We start from the raw sequence: 22,643 nt of genomic DNA on the forward strand, positions 1-22,643 counted from the left end.
GGTCAGAACCGGGGTGAAGCAGAAGGTTCAGAACCAAGGTGGTGACCAAAGGAAGCAAGACCAAAAGGGTGAGGAGAAAGGTAAAGACCAGAAGTCTTCACAAGGTCCCCATAAAAGCTTCTAATGGTGGGGGTCCCCAATCTAAAAAGAAAGAAGGCCAAAGAAAACCATGGTGCAAAGTGTGTAAGGTTAATAGTCACTGGACTAGTGATTGCACCAAAAAGGAGACAGCTCCAGCCACCATTGCCCCTAAGGCAACTGTTCCCTCTAGTACAGCTACAAGTGGTGGTTCCCAGCAGAAGGGTGTAGTAGAGTTAACCCTGGGATCTGAGAGGGGCTCTGGCCTAGTCAGAGTGCCTATTCAAGCTAGTTTGATCTGTGATGGAGGCATGGATATGACCTCCTCTGTGAGCCCCAGTAACCTGGGCAAGTACAGGCAAACACCTTTAATTAAAAACAAAAAGGCTGAGGTCTACAGGGACACAGGGCAAGTGTCACAATGGTGACACCAGACTATGTGGACCCTGGACAAGTCATACTTGGAGAGACTTACCAAGTGATCAATGCCAGCAACGCCAGTACCACCCATAGTATAGCAGTTGTTAATTTCTCCTGTGGAGGGGTAACTGGCCTTAAAAAGGTTGTGATCAGTGCAGACATCCCTGTAGAATGCTTGCTTGGCAGTGACCTAGAGACTTCAGCCTGGTCCGAAATGGAGTATATGACCCATGCAGAAATGTTAGGTATCTCAGCACATGTCCTTGCAGTGACTAGGTCACAGGTCAAAACGTATAACACCGGACAGGCACTGGATTCTGTAATAATGGACCAGTTGCTTACCTAGAAAAAGAGTAGTAGGGTTAAGGCAGTGCCTTCCCATCTGACCCAGAGTGAGGATCAGCCTTCTGAGGAAGCACCAGGAAACCTACGGGTAGCACTGTGCTTTACAAGCTCAAATACATTTACATTTTACATTTACATTTTACAAGCTGATTGTGAGCCTGAAGAACGAACTGTCCCAGAAGAGCTTGAGCCTGATCAGGTTGAGTTCTTAGGGACAAGGGGGCCTTCCAGGGCAGATCTAATTCAGGCGCAGTTGAGCTGCTCTTCTCTTGAACCCCTCAGACAGCAAGCTGCTGCTGAGGCTGCTGGGAATGCTAGTGGCACCCATAAAGTCGTTTGGATGATGGACTCCTGTGTTCAGAGAGTAGAGCCCCCAAGCCTGGTGCTTCCAGGAGGTTGTTCATGCCTTTGGCATTCAGGGGCTTCCTATTGACACTAGCCCATGAAATTCCCTTAGCAGGACATCTTGGCAAGAAGAAGAATTGGGACAGAACTGTCCCTCAATTTCACTGGCCCCACATGTCTGAAGACACAAAGGAGTTTTGTCGCTCCTGTGTAACCTGTCAAGCCAGTGGCAAAGCAGGTGGCACTACAAAGGCCCCCCTAATACCACTACCTGTGGTGGGGGTTCCCTTTGAAAGAGTGGGGATTGATATTGTTAGACCAATGGGTCCTCAGACAGCATCTGGGCACAGGTTTTTCCTGGTGGTAGTGGATCATGCTACCAGGTACCCAAAAGCTATTCCCCTTAGGACCACTGTTGTGTCAAGAGCCCTCTTGGGAGTTTTCTCAAGAGTGGGTTTCCCTAAGGAGGTAGTGTCAGACAGAGGTGCAAACTTTATGTCTAGCTACTTGACTGCAATGTGGAAGGAGTGTGGAGTGAACCACCACACCCTATCACCCACAGTGCAATGGTCTAGTTGAAAGATTCAACAAGACCTTAAAGGGTATTATTAAGGGTCTCCCAGAAAAGCTCAGGCGGAGATGGGATATCCTGCTACCCTGCCTTTTATTTTCATACAGGGATTGTCCTCAGAAGGGGGTTGGCTACAGCCCATTTGAGCTTCTGTTTGGGCACCTTGTCAGAGGATCACTTTGTCTGGTGAAGGAGGGATGGGAGTTACCTCTCAAACACCCTAAACAGGATATTGTGGACTATGTACTTGGTCTCCGCTCCAGGATGGCTGAGTGCATGAAAAAGGTAACTAAAAACCTTGAGGCTAGTGAGGAATTACAGCAAGCCTTGCTTGACAAAAAGGCTGTACTGACTGTTTACCAGCCAGGACAGAAAGTGTGGGTGTTGGAGCTCGTGGCCCCGGCAGCTCTCTAAGACAAGTGGAGTGGGTCCCACACTATTGTCGAACAGAAGGGAGAGTTTGCCTCTTTGGTAGATCTTGGAACTCCCAAGAGCCTCCATAGGGTGCTTCAAGTCAACAGACTGAAACCATATGTTGACAGGGCAGACATGGGCTTACTCGTGGCTACTGATGAATGACAGGAGGAAGGGAGCGACCCTCTCCCAGACCTGCTCTCTCAGAACAATGATGATGGATCAGTTGATGGAGTAGCCTTGGCAGCCTCACTGATCAGCAACAGACTGATTGCAGACAAGTTCTACAACAGTACAGACATATGTTTTCACTGACTCCAAGTCAGACTACCTGGTGAACTCATGAAGTGGACACTGGGGACAGTATGCCTGTTAAAAATAAGATTTACAGGCAGCCTGATCATGTCAGGGACTGTATCAGGACTGAATTCCAGAAAATGTTGGATCTGGGAGTAATTGAGCCTTCAGATAGCCCTTGGGCTAGTCCAGTAGTCTTAGTACCCAAACCTCACACCCAGGGTGGTAAGAGAGAGATGAGGTTTGTGTAGACTACAGAGGTCTCAATGCAGTCACTACGACTGATGCACATCCACTTCATAGAGCAGATGAGCTTATAGATATGTTGGCATCTGCCACATTTCTGAGCACATTTGATCTAACAGCTGGCTACTGGCAGATCAGACTACCTGATGATGCAAAGTCAAAAACAGCATTTTCAACCCCTAGTGGACATTATTAATTTGTGGTAATGCCATTTTGTCTGAAAAATGCACCTGACACATTTCAAAAGTTGGTGAAAAAAGTCGTAACAGGCCTGGAAAGCTATAGTGCAGCTTATCTTGAAGATATTGCTGTCTTTAGCTCCACCTGGGAAGATCACCTGATCCACCTGAAAACTGTTTTGGAGGCCCTGCAGAAGGCAGGCCTATCAAGGCTACTAAGTGCCAGATAGGACAGAGTTAGGTTGTGTGCCTGGGCCTCCTTATAGGTGGAGGCCAGGTTCAACCATTGCAGAGCAAAATCCAGACCATATGGACTGGGTTGCTCCAACCACCCAGACCCAGGTCAGAGCTTTCTTGGGCCTGACTGGGTACTATAGGAGATTTGTCAAGGGGTATGGTTCCATAGTGACACCCCTGAATGACTTAACTTCTAAAAGAATGCCTAAGAAAGTTCAGTGGACAGTCAGCTGTCAAAAGCCATTTGATGACTTGAAGCAGGCCATGTGCACTGCACCAATTCTGCAAAGTCCTAACTACTCCAAATAATTCATGGTCCAAACAGATGCATCTGAGTTGGGGGTAGGGGCTGTGCAGTCACAATTGAATGATGAAGGTCAGGACCAGCCAGTAGCTTTTATTACCATAAGGCTGACCCCTAGAGAGAAACGTTGGTTAGCTATTGAGAGGGAGACCTTTGCTGTGGTTTGGGCTCCGAAGAAGCTGAGGCAATACTTGTTTGGCACTCACTTCACAGTTCAGATAGACCACAAGCCCCTCTTATGGCTAAAACAGATGAAGGGGGAAAATCCCAAACTGCTCAGGTGGTCAATTTCCCTACAGGGGATGGACTATACAGTGGAACATAGACCTGGGAGTAACCATGCCAATGCAGATGGACTCTCTGGATATTTCCACTTAGAACATGAAGACTCAACTGGTCAAGTTAGTTTAATGTCCCTGCATTTGGTGGGGGGGGGGAGGTTGTGTAGGAGAGTAGGGTCTGCGTCCTATGGTTACCCCCACATTTTGCTGTGTTTCACTGGTTGTTTTACTTTAGTCTGGATGTGGCCTTGCTAATCAGGACCACAGCCTTGCTGTTCTCTCTCTAAATTGATACCATGTACTTTAGGTACATACCAGATTGGTTACTGAGTTACCTTGTGAGCCCCTAGGATATGGTACCTTAGGTACCAAGGGCATAGGTACCCCAGAGGCCTACCAGGGGCTGAAGCATGTATTATGCCACCCCTGGGGAGCCTTCCAAAACGGCACCACAGGTCTGCACTTGCAGCCTGGGTAAGGTGGTGTAATCACTCCTTACTTAGATATAGTATACCTATATCTACCTATATATATGAAACCAACAGTCCTGTTCTGCCAATGAAAGACGGAATCACTCCAGGTGCGGACCTCCAACCAACCTCATTTTTGCAGCGCGTGAATCATCCAAAAAAGGTGCAACTCCTCGAACAGGTAGCAGAAAAAAGTTCTTTAATTTAAAATAAAGGACAAGTGTCCATCTGACGACGCGTTTCACTCCTCCTGGGAGCTTGTTCACATAGGGCCATATGTATCAAGCTCCCCTTTTGCGATTCTCAATTTGTGATTTTTAGCGAATCGCCATTTCAGAATCGCAAAACGGTATGTATGTAAAAAATCTGAAAATTAGCGATTCTGTAAAAATCCCTATTTTCATTGCGACACCCTAAATTGCGATTCCTTAATGGAAAAATCACAAAATTGCGAATTTCGCAAATCTGAGAATCGGAAACTCAGGTGCAACTTGATGACATCACAACCAGGAAGTGTGACTACCCATGCTGCACCTGAGTTTCTGAAGCACAGTCAGAGAGGAGTGGTGGAGAGGGAACACTACAGTGGTGAAAACAATGGAAGACACTGGAGACATGGCTAGCCAGGACACACAGCAGAATCAGCAGGGGGAAACCCAGAGGAAAAGGAAACAAAAGTTTTCTGAAGCTGAGTTGGAGGTGCTCATACAAGAAATGGTGACAAGCCATGAGCTCCTATTTGGGAAGAAATCACTCCGGGTGCCTGCGACACGCAAGCGGCGTATATAGGCAGAAATCCATCAGAAAGTGAAAGCTGTTGATGTTGCACACAGGAGTGTGGAAGACTTAAGAAAGCGCTGGTATGATATGCGCCAGCGCTCCAAGGAGAAGGTGGCTGTCAGATTGGAGCAGTCCAGGAAGTCTGGTGGAGGGACCTACACTGCCAATGACTCCACGCCTCTCGAGGAACTGGTGAACGGGACCCTGCTTCCAGAAAGTGTAATGGGCGTGGCCGACCTTGACAGCTCCGACTCCCAAGTACCAGGACATGGTAAGAAGCATGCCATCATACCCCTGACACCCCCCAGCTACCCCCACACACCCAGCAGTGACCCAGGGGTAGGACAAAACTAGAAGTCTAGTGCAGGTACACAAGCACACACTGCAATGTATTATGGGAGGTGTCACATGCACATTACAGTGGTGCATTTACACCCAGCCAGTACCCAATTGCATGTGCACATCAGGAAAGGCAAATACAAGACACATGTAATCCCAAACAGTGATATTTAATAATTGACAAGTGCAAGTCAGAACAGTAAATACATGTGTGCTTTTACGTCCACAGCACCATCTGGAACAAAGGCAACAGGCAGTGGAAGACAGGGCGATGTCCCAAACAGACAAGCAGCAGGGCAAGAGGAGGAAACAGAGGAGGAGGACAGCCCAGTACACCCTCCAAAGCGCCGCAGGAGAAATGTAGTGCATCCACTACCCCCATTGGAGGACAAGGGCCAGGACACCGATGGCGATGTCCAAACTGAGGCAACACAGCCAGAGCCACAACACTGTGCACATGCTGATCCCATCCCAACAGTCCAAACAAAGTGCAGGTCTTGTGCATCCAGCAGTGCTGCAGACTCAGGGGATGACACAGTGTTCAGCGGACTGGAGATGCACATTTTGCAAGTACAGCGCCTGCAAGCCAAAAACATAAAAGCATTACAAAGGGATGTCAGGGCAGGCTTCAGGGGCGTGACTGGTGCCCTGGAGGCACTCTGCGCCGAACTTAAGGCCGACTGTGCTGCTAGGCGCAGGGAGATGCAGCGCCTAGACCTGTACACACGTGCGGTGAACCGCCTGTCCTCTGCTATCAATGTACTATCAAGGCGCAGCATCTGCATGCAGCCCGAGGTGGCACACAACAGCCATGACGTTGCAAGGGCCCTGGTCCAAATACCATCTGCTGTAGATGAGCTGTGGGCCGTTTGCACCACTGGGCCAGGAGTCCTAACTCCCACAGATGAGTGCACACAATCAGGAAGGAGCAGCATCACCCCCCCGCCCACCATGGATAGGCGCCATAGTGGCCGTACCAGTAGGCCTAGTGGGCCAAGTGAGGAGGGCGCTGTGCAACCCCGAACAGGGGCTTCCTCCCGACAGCCCCGCATTTGAGGAGCACTAAATAGGACCACTGGATGGGTGCAGCTACCCACTTTACATGGACACTTGCTCCTGGTGAAAGACTTGCACTGTGACTGTAACATGTGCTGGACATTGGGAGATACATTGTGTGTCACTCAGGCTGTGTGACGTCATTCATCCTGAAGTTAAGGAATAAAACACAGTCTCACCAATGATATCTAGCATTGTGTCATATTTTCTTACCTAGAAATAGCTGTGTGTAATCTCATCTCGACTCTGGCACCCAGCAGCTGCACCAACTAAACCGGCTAGCATGCGTCCTGGAGCTGGCCCCTCCACCTCTGATGAATCCGGTTCACAGAGCTCCACCGGTGTGCCTTTCCTGGTGGCGGTGTTACGCAGCCTGGCACATGCTACCACTATCTTGCAACAGGTCTGGGGGCTGTATTGTAGTGCCCCTCCACTGTTATGTAGGCATCTGAATCTATTCTTGAGTATCCTGAATGTCCGCTCAATGGTGCCTCTGGTTCCTATGTGGGTGCTGTTGTACCGCCACTCCCCAGCGGTGGCTGGATTCAGGTAGGGTGTCAGAATGAACTCACAGACCTCATACGCACTGTCACCTGTGGGGTGGGAGGAATATGGTTAAACACTGTCCTGCACATGCTATCCTTAACAAGTGTGACATCTGTTAAAATGCATTTACCTAGTAGATATCCCTCACCAAACTCCCCACTTGTGAGTCGACGGTGTATCCCACTGTGACGGAAGATGAAAGCGTTGTGCGTGCTGCCTGGGTATTTAGCGACAATATCCGTGATGATGTGTTTGGCATCCCACACCACCTGTATGTTCAGGGAATGGTAGGATTTGCGATTCCTGAACACGTACTCATTTTGGGAGGGGGGGATATTGAAACATGTGTCCCATCTATGCATCCAATGATGTGGGGAAATTGGGCTATGTGATAGAAGTCCTACTTGGTCTGGTCTAGTGCCTGTTGGGTACTTGGGAAGTGAATGTGGTGATGCAGCCTCTGTACCATGGCATCAAGAAATGCGTGGAAAAAGCGCGAAAGTGCACTCTGTGACACCCCTCCTGCTGAGGCAATCACCCACTAGAAACTATCTGATGCCAAGAGGTGCAGTGAGCACAGGACCTGAATGTGGGTGGGGATGGAGTGTGTCCTACGTGTGGGGTGTTCAAGAAAGGGTTTGAGTTCCTCAATTAAATCAAGGATGCTCTCTTCATCCAGTCTGTAGTGTGTATAGATGTCCTCCTCAGTCCGCTGGAACATGGTAATGCGCGCACGGAATATCCTCTCCTGGCGTCTCCTCCTCTGTGCAGCAGCTCTCAGTCGCAGCCTCCTGGCTATCACGTACAGCCCAGCCATTGTGGAAAAAGTCTGTTGCATTGTGGGACTCATTAAATAGCTTGCACCTGGTTACCACCTGCTCCTACTTGGTGGTAATTGCGATTCTCTAAATTGCGAATTTCGTGAATTCGCTAATTGCGATTTTTTCATACATTCCATAGCGATTTCTTCTTTTGCAATTTCCCGTTTGCGAATTTTGCTAACTGAGAAAATCACAAAATAAGGAATCGCTAGGGAATTCGCAGAATTCTGGGTCTCGCAACGTAAGGAATTGCTATTTTAGCAATTTCTCATTTTGCGATGCAATTGTGCATCATACATTGGAAATAGCAATTTTTTTTATCGCAAACGCTGTTTTCTGCGATTCGCAGCATTTGCGACTAAAAATTAGCTTGATACATATGGCTCATAGTTACCTATAAGTCACTCCTATGGCAGGCCTTGACAATCCCGAAGGCAGAGTGCGTGGTTTTGTGTGAGAGGGTGCCCTAGCATGAGTGAGCCCTCTGCAGCTTTCGGAATCCCTTCTTATAGCTGTTCTATTATATAGCCATACCATATACTCTTAGGTGCGTTTGAATCCTCGCGGTTAATGCTAACTTTGGTTTGGCTTTATCAAAACATGTCATGTTTAGTGTCAAACGCTTTGGAATACTACCCCCCTGCCAATTTTGGCGGCGGGGGTAGCATTCCACCCTTCCAGAGGGAGAAGACATGTACACGCTGGTAAACCCGGTAGAAGTTAAACAGAGCTGCATCATCACAAAATGGATGCTGCTGCCACAGACAAGAGTCTGACCTCCTGCTGCTGGACGAAACTACGGCAGGGAAGGCCTGGACAATAGGTTTCCTGTCCAGGGAGGTGCTAGCACCTCCCCAGACAGGCTTTAGTGTATTGGGGCGGGGTGGGTTGCATTCAGTGAATGCTTTTCAGACACTGCCTGGGGCACACTAGGTGCTCCATGCATTTCCCAGTTCAAACCTGTTGCTGGGGCACTCAGCTCTGGCGCGAAACTGGACAAAGGGGAAGGGGTGTAACCACCCCCCTCCCCAGGCCCTCCCATAGGTGACGCCATAGAGCTAGTCCATCCCCTAAACTTAGTATAAGTATAGGAACCCAGTCCCTAGGACTTTAGATTAACTGGTACGAAACTCTGAAGAAGAAATCTTGGACCTTCGACATTCCATATCGACTGGAAGACCCAAGGAATCTCCCTTGGGGTCAAGGAGGGACCTCCCTGTTCAAACAGGCACCAAAGAAGCATCTTGCCGGTCTGCATTTTCGAGGCTTCCGCCAGATCCCGAAGTATCTGTGACACAGGACACGGACTTCCAGACATCTCCGAGGCTGACACGAGTCCCCAGCAAAGCTGAGACCTGTAGCTATCACGAGAGACGTGGGACCGGAACTCCTGGACATCCTGCAATTTTGCAATTGCACCTGCTTCCAGAAGTTTCCAAAAGTTGTGCATTGGGGTATTTGAAGCCCCTGACCCGAGCACCTTTTGCACCAAAGCATAGAGGCAGACACTCCACAAGTGTTCCATGAGTCCCCTTTCTTCACAGCAGCTCGAGGCTCCTTCGCGATCCCTAGTCTGTTGGGTAGTGGGTCCCCACGAAGGACAATCCTTTGTTTCTTGAGCGTTCCTGGTTGCTCCGGACGTGCTCTGACTCTCCTCCAAAGGGTGAGTCCCTCAGACATGGCTGATCTGACCGAAGCCAATCTTGTCATCTTGCGTGGGTTGCTGTTGCCAGGGCTTGTTGGGGCAATCCGGATTCCGACGCTGCAGCACTCGACATCCGTCGTGGAACAGCTCGAATCCAGCTCCTGGTTGTCGTCGACACCTCCTGGTCCTCGTGGCTGAAGAGTCAAACTTCACCTACTTCACTTGAAAGCACCCGACATTGGCTGGCATCTTCTGATCACTGGCTAGTGGCCCAGACTCTGTCCCCTCTGCTCTCAGGTTCTTCAGATCTCCGATCCACCCTTGGATCCACCCGGACACTTTTCCTCTGGTCGCCTGCAGCACTTCTTCGTAGCTCTCCATTGGAATCGACGCCGAAACCTGACACCAAAAGAGACCTATGCACCCAGCTTCCCTGGGTAAGGTAATACAAGTACTCCGGTTCTCCCATGGGTCTTGACTTTCGACGTGTCCCATTCTAAAAGGGTTCCATCATAGTTCACTACCAAGTGTCCTTAATCTTTAAAATTGTAACTTGCTTTTGCTCCTTAGACGTCAATGGTAATTTGCGGCTGTGTTTAGACACTGCACGCGTCCCCAGTGGGTCTCCTGCGTCCCTACCTTGGGTAGTTCCTGGTTGCCCCAGCGGTTCTACAGGCCCTAGGCCTCACTTCTATCCCTCACGTGGTACTTATACCACTATTTTAGTATATGGTTTGTGATGCCCCTAGGGCAAAGTGTATACTGTGCATCTTATCGTATGCTAATAAAGTTCCTTGTATTGTACTTTTACATCTAGCCTCATAAAGAGACCAGAGGGTTTGCGTTTAGAATAAATACATATATATTTGATATATACCGTGTGTGGTGTACTTTCATTTGGTTATTCAAGAGATTATAGACTGGTAAAACAAGCTGCTTTACAATCCTTTGAAGACTTAGCCTGAAGGCTGCTCTCCACAGCTACCACTAGGATAGCTGTATATAAGGTTGACCTTAAACCTGCCATCAATAAGGGTCGTTTGGACTGGTGCAAGGTGCCCACTAGAATAGTGGACATCATATTCCAGGCCAACTTCTCACCAGGGGTGTCAGTCTTCTCCTATCTCGACTACTGGCTGTTGAAGGTGGGTTCGCCCGAGGCAGTCGTAACCCAACTCCAGACTATGGCCGACCTCCTGCACTTGCTGGGGTTCTCCATTAATCTGCCAAAGTCACACCTGAGTCCCTCTCAGAAGCTCCCCTTCATCGGAGCGGTTCTGGATTCAACACTGTTTCGGGTTTATCCTCCCGAGCAGCTAGTCCGGGATATTCAGGCTATGATTCCACTCTTTCAGTCAGGATGACCCTCCGGCTTTTGGGCCTGATGGCCTAATGCATCCTACTGGTGACGCATGCCAGATGGCATATGCAGGCTCTGCAGTGGGACGTGAAGTTCCAGTGGGCACAGCATCAGGGCAACCTGTCAGATAACGTCCAGATCTCAGAGGGCGCTGCACGACAGTTGCAGTGGTGGCTCACAAATCGCGTTTGGGTCAGTGGCAGATCCCTCTCTTTTCTCCAACCGGAGCACACAGTGGTGACGGTTGCATCCCTTCTGGGATGGGGAGGCCACATGGGAGAGGCGGAGATCAGAGGCCTCTGGTCTCCGGCGGAGCCACGGCTCCATATCAACCTTCAGGAGCTACGGGCGATCCGGATTGCACTGAAGGCATTCCTTCCCTCTGTCGGGGGAAGTGTAGTGCAGGTGTTCACGGACAACACCACCGCCATGTGGTATTGCAACAAACAGGGCGGGGTTTGGTCGTGGACCCTATGTCAGGAAGCTCTGCACCTCTGGACATGGCTGGAACATCAAGGCATTACCTTGGTGGTTCAACACCTGGCAGGTTCTCTGAACGCCAGGGCGGACACACTCAGCCACTGGTGCATGGTGGATCACAAATGGCGCCTGAACTCTGACATGGCGCAAGGTCTCTTTCTGCAGTGGGGAGATCCCTAGTTAGATCTATTCGCCACCGAAGAGAACGCACAATGTCATCGGTTCTGCGGGTTGGAATTTCCAAGGCGACACTCACTCGGCGACGCTTTTCGTCGCGAGTGGAACTGCGGTCTATTGTATGACTTTCCGCCTATTCCACTTCTGCCCAGAGTGCTGAAGAAGATCAGGCGTGACCGGGCCCAAGTAATTTTTGTAGCTCTGACTAGTCTCGAAGAGTGTGGTATCCCGAGCTACTCAGTATGAGCATTGATCCCCCGATCCGTCTGCCACTTCGGGAGGATCTTTTGTCGCAGCAGCAGGGAATGGTCCTCCACCCGAACCTGTCCAGCCTCCACCTCCATGCATGGAGATTTAGCAGTGACAGTTGACACCTTTCTATCTTCCTCCCGAAGTCTATGATGTCATTCTGGCAGCCAGGCGTCCCTCCACCAGGAGATGCCTGAAAGATATCCTTTGATAGTGCCCAGAGCAGAGGCCCAGCAGGCCTCTGCTCTGGGCACTATCAAAGGATATCTTTCAGGCATCTCCTCGTTTCTATGGCTTCCAGATCAGCCTTCTCTTTTTAAGTCCCCGGTTGTTAACCGTTTCCCTAAAGGCATTACGCATACGTTCCCACCTATGCCCTTCATAATGCCTCAGTGGGGCTTGAATCTTGTCTTGACTTTTCTGATATGTGCTCCTTTTGAGCCCCTTCATAACTGTCCTTTACGTCTTCTTACCTTGAAAACGGCTTTCCTGGTAGCTTTCACCTCTGCCAGAAGAGTGAGTGAGCTATAGGCTCTTTCTTCCAAATCTCCTTTCCTTTCTGTTCATCCGGACAAGATGGTTTTGAGGACCCGTCCGTCTTTCTTCCCGAAGGTTGTCACGCCCTTTCAAATTGGGCAGACCATTACTTTGCCCACCTTCTTTCCGCCTCTGCATCCTTCAAGGTAAGAGGAGAGGCTCCACCGTCTGGGCCCAAAACGTGTGCTCGCATTCTATCAACAGTCTTCACAGCAGTTCCGGGTGGATGATCAACTCTTTGTTGGCTACCTGGGCCCCAAAAAAGGTTGGGCGGTGCACAAACAGACCATCTCCCGGTGGGTCGTTCTGTGCATCAAAGCATGTTACTCCTTGGCCAAGAAGGAGCCTCTTGTGGGGCTGCACATGTTTACCAAGCACTACTGCCTTGACAGTCAGGTCCGCAGAGACGGCTTCTTTGGCTTTCTGGTGTAATCCTGTTCGCACCGGGGTTGGTATTGCTGGGGTATCTATTCTAAGGTAAGGAATCTATCACTAACTTGTCTCTTTCAGATGCACAAGTTACTTGTGTAACGATATATCTGTAAGAGACATTAGTTAGTGATAGATTCCTTACCGCCCCACCCATCCTCCCCGTTCTGCGAACTGATTGCTAGGGTTATGGTCATCCCCTTTTAGGGCCCTAGTTTTATGCACGACTTGCCAGTATCTTGCATGGCTCTGCGTTTCTGCGCGGAATAGTTGTGTACATAACTGAAGTCAGCACGCATGGGTGGCGCCTAAGTACTCTCTGTGACGTCATCTCGGCGACTAGGACGCCAGTGACGGATGCGGAGTACCAGGACGCCACCGACTGGCATGCAGAGGTACTGCTAAGCAGAAAAACTTTCCGGATCCAGTCTGACGCCTGGGGATATTCTAAGGTAAGGAATATATCACTAACTAATGCCTCTTACAGATATATCGTTACACAAGTAATTAACTTATGCATTTTATATATCTCTTGTGTGGCTCTCCTTTCATTCGGTTATTCAGGAGGTACTAATGTGGTAAAACAAGCTGCTTTACATTCCTTCGAGACTTAGCCTGAAGGCTGCTCCACAAAGCCACCACGAGAATAGCTTTCTTTAAAGGATGTCTTTGACCCAATAATCAATAAGGGTCCTTTGGACTGGTTCAAGGTGCCCACTTTAATTAGTGGACAGCATACACCAAGCCAACGTCTCACATTGGGCCTCACTTTAAATGTAGAAACCATCCCCTTGATTGGTGTTTCTGGGAGCTACCCTAGATACCATGGAAAACAAGGCCTATCCTACTCTGGAGAGACAACAGAGGATACGATCCTTGTCAAGCAAGGTCCAAAAAAGAAAGTCCATTTCTGTACGCCTATTCAAGTCCCTCCTAGGGATGATGTCTTCCTGTATCCCACCCATACCTCACTGTTGCCTTTAAATGTGCCCTCTTCAGGAGGCTTTGAACGAACAATGCATACAAATAGAGGGATCTTTCGACGATCTGATCCGAATTACTCCTCCCATGATAACGGCCTTGGACTGGTGGACGCAACCTCATCGACTATTGCAAGGTCTGCTGTTCCTATCACAGGCTGTTCCTCTCGTGATTACAAAAGATGCATCACTAGAGGGCTGGGGTGCTTTCCTACAAGCCTTACAGGTCAGCGGAAAATGGCCACCTTCCCACAAGGATCTTCACGTCAATCTTCTCGAGCTGAGAGCAGTTTACCTAGCGCTCCAAACTTTCCTCCGAAGATACAGGGTACATCAGTGCTTGTCAGGACGGACAACACCACTACAATGCACTAGCTCCACAAACAGGGAGGAACAAGATCTCTCCTGCTCTCGCAGGAAGTCCAGCTCATATGGCGATGGTCAATTCATCACAAAGTACATTTATTAGCAGAGTACCTCTCAGGAAAACAAAATGACATAGCGGACATATTGAGCAGGCTAAAAACTTCTTGCCACAAGTGGAAGCTGGACAGCAGAGCATTATTTCCTCATGACCGAAATAATTCTGCAAATTACAAACTCTTTACTTTCAACAAAAGCCTGCAACACAAGGTGACAACATACACTTTTTCACATTTATGATTTTTATTTCCTTTTTTTAAAAATTCTTATTTTTTTGCAAATTTTTTCAAGGTCTGTTATAGCCATATTCTCTTGTTTAGGAAGATTAAAGTTAGGTCTCTGGGGTTTAGATAGTAACCTAGTTATATCTAATATCACCTGTCGTTCAAAGATTTGTACCTCCGGTCCAACCATGTCCAAAGTTGGGGTAAAGGTAGATGGAGGTTTACATTTTGAAAGGTTATCGGTCTCATCACCCATGTCTCTACCCTCAAAGTATTTTTTCAATCTTACTTTTCTGAAGAAAGTGTGGAGATCTGTGTGAAATTTAAATGTATCAATGGAAGAAAAGGGAACAAACAACAATCCCTTAATAAGTACTGCTGACTCCTCATCTTTCAACATACTTGATGATAAATTATAGATTGGAAGAATGTCCCTACACCTGTTTTTGTTCTGTTCTTCTTCTACCACCAGTATTGTTGGTTCCTCGTTTTCACGTATTGTTGTTGAGGTTGTGGGCTCGACATATGAGGGCCCCCTCTGTTTTGTTGCCAGTGGACTTGTTTTCCCCTGTAAGGGCCTCTCGATAAAAAACCTCTGTTTTTGAAATTACGTTGACCTTGTCTACCCCTGAATGGTCCGGTGTTAAAGCGTCCTGCACCTGGACCTGGGTATGAATAATTATCGTTATCCGAGTCTGACGACCCAGTATCTGAAAAATTGGTGTAATTTTTTCTGTGATTTAAGTTTGGAGTATAATCACTTGGGTTGCCTGCCTGATAATAATTCAGATTCAAGTAAGGGTAAATCTTCTCTTTAGAGAACCAACGCACATCTTATTTCAGTTTCTCCGTTTTTTTATTTGTTAAGTAAGTTTCAAAGTCTTTCATTTCAGTTTGTATTTTATCTAGTTTATTTTTTGCATCCTCAACTGCATTGGACGAGTTAAGTTTCTCTTCTAATTTCAAGATTTCTTAATTCAGGGTTGTTAGAATATCCCTCGCAGTTTCAATGATCAATAACATCCAGTCCCTGGAGCAGCGATTAGATATTAATGACCATCGCTCCAGGAACTTACGTATCTCAATGAATAGGGCCGGTGCATTTCTTACTCTAAGGCCAGATGGTATTACTCCTGCTATCAAATATTCCCGCATGTAATATGCGTGTGATTCAATAAGTTTTGCTCTTTTCCTTAAATTGAGTAAATTTTGCCATTCACTATTATCACCAAGTATGGTGTTAGTGGTGCTATTCTTGTCAACTACATGGCCCAGAAGGGAATTGAATTCCTCGTCCGTGAACCCGAACGTCTCCAAACTGTCCATGATTCTATCTCAGTGTTATATGAGGATCTTACTCACTTTAGTCATACATTTCAAGGATAGAGAGAAGTGTGATCAATGAGAAGAAAAGGAAAAGAAGTTAAAGGGATGAGATGGGGATGTCCCCTACCAACCCCTTCTAAGATTTTAAAGTGTGCTGGGTTGCTAAAACAGAGCAACCAGCAAAAGACTAATTGTTTATAGTCAGTTGATCTACCAACTGAATCCCACAGTTAAACAACAAGCGCCATTTCTCAGTGGTGTCATATTGCAAAAACGCGAAGAAAAAGGTATATTCTAACGATGTTTTGTGAGTTCAATCCAATAATTAAACAGACAAAGTTATTAAATACAAAGATACAAATGTGTCCCTAAAAGCAACTATCACTCCGAGCTACGCAGTGCCCGTCGTGTCAGAGCCCTCGATTAAGGCTAACCTGGGCGCCATTACTAAGTGAAGGTTTTCCCTTTTTAGCTGTGTCCCGATTCAGTGAATATCAATATAGAAATCCCTCGTGATGGAATAGAATTGATGAATGAGTCTAATGAAAAACAAGGGATAAAAAGCGATGGAAAAACACTTGTTTGCTCAAAATAAACTTCAACCGTATCGATCGCATTTTTCTCGTGAGTAAGACTAGCATGGACGCCTTTAATAAATGGGGTGTTATTCCTTAACTATCCCCATTAAATACTTGGCATTTTAAACATAACCCCTGATGAACTGGGGTTGGTGGATGAGCGTATTAAGTATAGATAAATATGCGTCGCCCTCAAGAGAGGGTCTGAACAGCCTATCACGTGCAAGACTCATTGTGTCTTATTGTAAGGATAAGAAGAGAAATTGAGTATAGCTCATTTCATACAAGATATCTTGTATAATGTTATCAGAGTGGCTAAAAGAGATCGTGTAAGACTGGAGTCTTAGGAAAAAAGAAGAACCACTGTCAAACATACTATCAATCAAGGTATATCAAGTTGGTTATTCTGTGACATACCAAGAAATATTTTCATTTAAGCCTATTCTCACACTGTCTAGGCGAAAAATCCAATAACATTCCCGTTTTTTTCTTGTTCTTTCCATCGATTCGCCGCTTTTATATTGGACTTTTTCCAAGATACACCATCTGAGTTCCGATTCTTTTTGATTCAAATCAACACAGTGTTGGGTTAGAGGAGCTGTCATTTTGATCGTTCTTACAGCTGATTTATGTTCACTGAATCTCTGTCTGAACTCCCGTCCTGTTTCGCCTATATATGCAAGACCACATGGACATACAATGTGGTAAATCACGTTTTTGCTTCTGCAGTTAGTGAACGACTTTAATGTTATATTTACATTATTGTGCTGGATAGTGTCACTGACTATGGCGGCTTCACAGGCATGGCAATTGCCACATCTGTGATTTCCTCGAATTGTATCCAAGCTCCTCAGAGTTGTCTGTGTCTTCCGTGGACGGAGTTTGTTACGTGTGTGTACCAGACGGTCTCTAAGATTCCTATTGCCTCTGTAAGCTATTAAGGGCTTTTCCAGATGAGTCTCATTCTCTACCTCAAGAATTCTCCAATTCTTGTTGATTACATTTTTTATTTTATAATTCAATGTGGAATGATTTATCACACATGTTATCTTGTCTTGAGATTTCTGTCTTTTGTAATTGAGTAACGCATCTCTGTCGTAATATTTTGCTCTTTTAAAAGCTTGACGAACCAGGCGATGTGGGTAGCCTCTTTCGATTAGCCGATCTTTCAAGGATGCACTATAAGTGTCGTAGTCGGCGAGAGAAGTACAATTGCGGCGAATTCGAAGGAATTCCCCAAAGGGGATCAAATCTTTCTGACAGTGGGGATGAAAACTCCCAAATTGAAGGATAGTGTTTTTGGCAGTGGGTTTACGGAAAAGACTTACCTGTAGTGTACCATCCTTACCTTCAATTGCAATGTCTAAGCATTCGACTCTATTTCGACTGTAGTTAGATGTAAACTTTAAACTTTTATTGCTCGCATTGAGCCACAGGATATATTCCTCAAGTTGTATCGTATCGCCGCACCAAATAAAGAATATATCGTCAATAAAACGTCGCCACGCGGAGACGTTCTCGAAAAAGGGGGCAGCTGGGTTGTAAATATTTTTTCTCGCCCATTCCCCCATATATGTGTTTGACACACTTGGGGCACAAGATGCTCTCATACTTGTGCCTTTTATCTGTTTATACAGGCTTCCTTCAAATTCAAAAAAGTTGAGGAGGACTACCTCCAAACATTGAATGATGAACACATTCGGTCTATTATTGGGGTATCTCTGTATGAGTGAGGTGACCGCCGGAACGCTTGACATTGAGGAATGTTGGTATACAACGCCTCAATGTCAAGCGTTACCAGGATGTCAGTCATGGGATTAAAAGCCATACCTTCAATTTTTTTGATCATGTCTCCTGTATCACGTACGAACGACTCGTATCTATGTGTAAGGGGACACAAAAATGTATCCACATACTTGGAGGGAGGCTCGATGCTGGAGCCTATAGTTGAAATGATCTGACGCATGGGTGGATTACTCTCATTCTTTTGTGTCTTGGGAAGACCATACATAGCCGGTGTAACTGGGCATGATTTATTCAAGAATTGAAATTCTTTGTCACATATATATCCATTTTCTATTGCTGCGTGTGTCATTTCTATAATTGACAAGTTAAGTCTTTGCATTTCTCTAGTGTTCGCAGATCTATAATGTTCTGTATTAGATAGCATATCTCTTATTTTGCTATCATAGTCATAGTCGGATTTATCAAAAACTGAGATTCTTTCTTTACTAATCTTTTCGTGATTCAGCTTTTTTTGCCCCATTTCTGTAACCCTACTAATAAGTCCTAATCAATATTTAGCAATCGTACAGAGACACTAGTGCTGGTTTGCTTCCCGGACGGAGCATTGACAAAAGACATAAAGAAAAAACAAGATGTAATGAACTAGTTCTTTGTGATTTCTCCACAAGGTGACTGAAAGTTATAAAGACTGTAGTATCTGTGTATTGTATGATAAGAAATGATAAAATATGAACTTAAGATAGTGTCACAGATACATGATTTGTTATTTATTATTACAGATATCCATACAGAGCTTATAATTTTCATGGGAAAGATCGTCTGTTCTGCTAAGGGTCCTGAGGAAGGTGGTCTCTTCCCACCGAAACGCGTCGACCTTGCGCAATAGATCACACAACAACTTGTGACCCCTCAGACACAGAATAAAGAATGAATGTAGAATGTATGAGAGAGTATGTATGAGGCAATCGTGAGAGTGTATTAGATTCTTTTTCTCTGTATGGTATTTGTATTTTTATTGCTCAAATGATGAATTGTATGTATTTTTTGTAAAATGATTGTTATGAACTTAAAGAAATATTGCAAAAAAAGAAGAATTAAAAAAAAAGAAATAAAAATCATAAATGTGAAAAAGTATATGTTGCAGGCTTTTGTTGGAAGTAAAGAGTTTGTAATTTGTAGAATTATTTAGGTCATGAGGGAATATTGCTCTGTTGTGTAATTGTGTTCCTCTCTTTCCCTGACCTTGAAAGTACATTTAGAGGGGGTCCCATATTCATGTAGATACAAGTGGAAGCTGGACCAGCACACTCAAGACAACGTTTTTCCTCCAAGGAGGCAAGCTAAAAATAGATCTGTTTGCATCTCCAGAAAACGCAAAATGTCGTTACTTCGCAAGTTGTCATCACCATTGGGGTTCATGGGGGAATTAATGCCTTTTCAATAGCTTAGTCCGGCATATTTACTTACACCTTTCTCCCATTCCTCTTCTGCCATGAGTTTTAAAGAAGATAAACACAGAACCCTGCAAAGTCATTCTGATAGCCCAGCCTGGTACACGGAAATACACCTAGTGTCAGTCAAGTCTCAGATTCACCTCAAATCAATTACGTCTCTCTTGACAATGAACCAGAGACAAGTGTTTTATCCGAATCCCAGTTCTATGATATTGTCAGCCTGGTGCCTGAGTTCCGAGAATTTAAACACATGAAAATCCCACAGGACTGTAGACCGGTGATGGCTAAAGCAAGAGTTGATGGTACTAGCAAGACTTACCCCTTGAAGTGGAAAAGATTCTGCAGGTGGTGTAACTCGTCTAACGTTAGTCCTCTCCATTCTCCTCTTGAGGAAGTCTTGCCTTAGTTGCTTCTCTTGGCTCGCTTAGGATTAGCCCACACATCAATTAAGGTCCATTTGGCCGCTATTCACAGTTTCCGTAGAACAGCTAAAGGGCCATCTCTATGGTCCTGCTTAATTATCAAACAGTTTCTCAAGGGGCTTTTTCAAATCTTTCCTCCATGAAGGTCACCTCCTCCTACATGGTAATTAAATACAGTGCTCAGTCAATTAATGAAACATCCGTTTGAACCTATTGGTAAAATGGATATGAAGTTCCTATACTGGAAGGTGGCTCTTCTTCTAGCTCTTACTTCAGCAAGAAAGGTGGAGGAACTGCAAGCTTTCACTACTGAAGAACCCTTCTTACAATTTAAACAAGACAAGGTTATTCTGCGAACAAATCCTAAATGTATCACTAAGGTCCCTTCGATTTCCATCTTAACGAACCTATTGTGCTGAACTCATTCTTCCCAAAGCCGCAGACTGCAGTGGAGCTGTTCAAAGGTGCCTAATATTTTACTTGAACAGGACTAAGTCATTTCGGAAGTCAAATCAACTCCTTATTGCATACAGTGCACCTAAAAAAGGTTTCTCCATCACTAAACAGAGCATCTCTAGATGGATTTCAAGTGCAATTGTATACTGTCTTCAACAAGCGGGTCATCCTCTGACATCAAGAGTCTGTGCCCATTTTACAAGAGCGATATCCACATCTACAGAGCTGTTTGCAGGTGTATCCCAGCCGGACATTTGTAGAGCAGCAACATGGAAAACACTGCACACATTCAGCAGGCATTACTGCTTGGATGGAGGGAATAAATGAGATGCGGCAGTAGGACAAGCAGTTCTCAGACATCTTTCAATGAGGTGAGCCTTCTTCTTGGGTTCCTTCCCACCATCCTGAACTGTCTCATATTTTCAATGGTTGAAATGTTTCCTTTTGTTTATGCATTTATATGTATATATTATTGTACATGATTGATGCTTTCAAGAATGCATTTATGGTTGTAAGTTATGCATGAAAATGTGGTGCTTACTGCTAAATATTCTGATTCAAACATGTGAATCTATGTAAATTCCAATACTGGAGTAACAAGTTACTTACCTGTAACTATAGTTCTCCAGTGTTGGAATCTTTAAAAGATTTACATGCGACCCGCCTGCCTCCCCTGGAGAAGGCTCACTACTTATGTCAGTTTTTTTTCTATTATGCGCACTTGTGATTGGAAAATCTGAGGAACTGCAGCCTCTATCAGGAAGGTTCTACAGGGTGGTCTCTTCTGATTGGTTGAGTATTGAGTTTGGTCCTTTTTCTTAAAGGACATAAATATGTTACAAAAGATTATTAGGTCTAGGCCTAATGTGTTTATGTCTATGGAGACCATTATTTTTTATAATACTGGGGACTCCCATCTCGATGACAGGGAATGATTCAAGCATGTGAATCTATGAAAGATTCCAATACTGGAGAACTATAGTTACAGGTAATTAATTTGTTTCTTTTGACACCTGCCTCAAAGAGGCGTTCTTTTTGGTGCAAACCCCTCTTCACTATTTTTAGTAGCTAAGGCTTTGCATCCAAAACCATGGAGCCATGGGACATTCATGCACTGTCTGTGGAATGCCACCTTAACGCACAGTAAAACAAAGCAACTCAAGTGCTACTTTTTTGTTACTTTCAGGCAAGTTTGGAAAGCTGCAAATAAATTTCAAGCAAACATTTTACTTCAGTTTGTGTTGCTTTTGTGATGCAAGCCTGGCACAGAATGTTAGGAAATCTGCCCTAAAGACTTCTATTGGATGTCATTTAATGCAGAAAGTAATTCTAGTTTTCTTTAGTGAAACACTTTCACATTAAAACAATATACTTTTTGAGTTTAGAAGAGTCCTTAGCACACTTTTATGTAATTATTTACATACCAGGTACAGGGCTCAGTTTGTGTCATTGTTGCTCAAATAAGAGTTTACCTTTGGAAAAAATGAAAGACAAGAGGCGTTTTGTAAAACAGGAACATTTGTTTAATTAAATGCATCAGCCAGGAGATCAGGCAACAGAGTCAGGGTCTGAAGACTGTCTCAAAGCACATTAGTTTTGGCCGTCATTTTATACATTTCATGAAGCATCATAAACTAATTTATGCTTTCCTTTGATGACAGAAAATGTGGCCCTGGTCACGGGACCATAAAATGAGGTGTCTAATAAGCACAGGTGGGTCTCAACCGCGCATGGACACAATGCAGGGCCAGTGGGTACGTATCCAGATGTCCAGCATAGGGAGCGCAAAATCACTGTGGGTAATGTGATGCTGTGTTCTGATTGGTTGTGTGTTCCTAACTTAGCATCCGACTTTATGTTGGTTTTGGGAATGTGCACCCCTTCCGGCCAAATGTGATTTATTGCCGCCATTCTCCTGGGACCTTTGTTGTGCCGCTGCAAATCTACACATGCATATTTGTTCATGCTAAAATGCAGTTCACAAATATAAGAGTACTATTTCCTGCCCTACTTCTGTAAATTCTTGGGAATTCACTAAAGCTCTATAGATGAACTGAATGCAAGGACATATACCCTGGTTGCACTTCTTAGACTTTCTTAAAAATTGGGCACCTAATTTGGTCTGGCGATGATCATGAACTTTTGTGTTTATTAAAATTCTGTCTCTCGCTCTCTATATCGGCTGGCATCACTGTGAGTTTTTTGTTGTTGTTTTTTTTACGTCCTCATAACACCATTGTATGCAAATTGCAGCCTGCCAACTGACCTGTACCTCCCCAGGCTATTTGCAATATCTCAATAGTCCTGTGTACCAGCCCGTCCAGTAACCTGGTTGCTAGTCCTCCCATATCTTAGAATGCGTACTAGTCTCTGATCCTATGTCCTTATTACAGGTGCTTTTAACTGGAACCAATCAGGCCCTTGGGGT

This window comes from Lissotriton vulgaris, chromosome 5 (genome assembly GCF_964263255.1).
Source record: "Lissotriton vulgaris chromosome 5, aLisVul1.2, whole genome shotgun sequence".
Taxonomy (NCBI): domain Eukaryota; kingdom Metazoa; phylum Chordata; class Amphibia; order Caudata; family Salamandridae; genus Lissotriton; species Lissotriton vulgaris.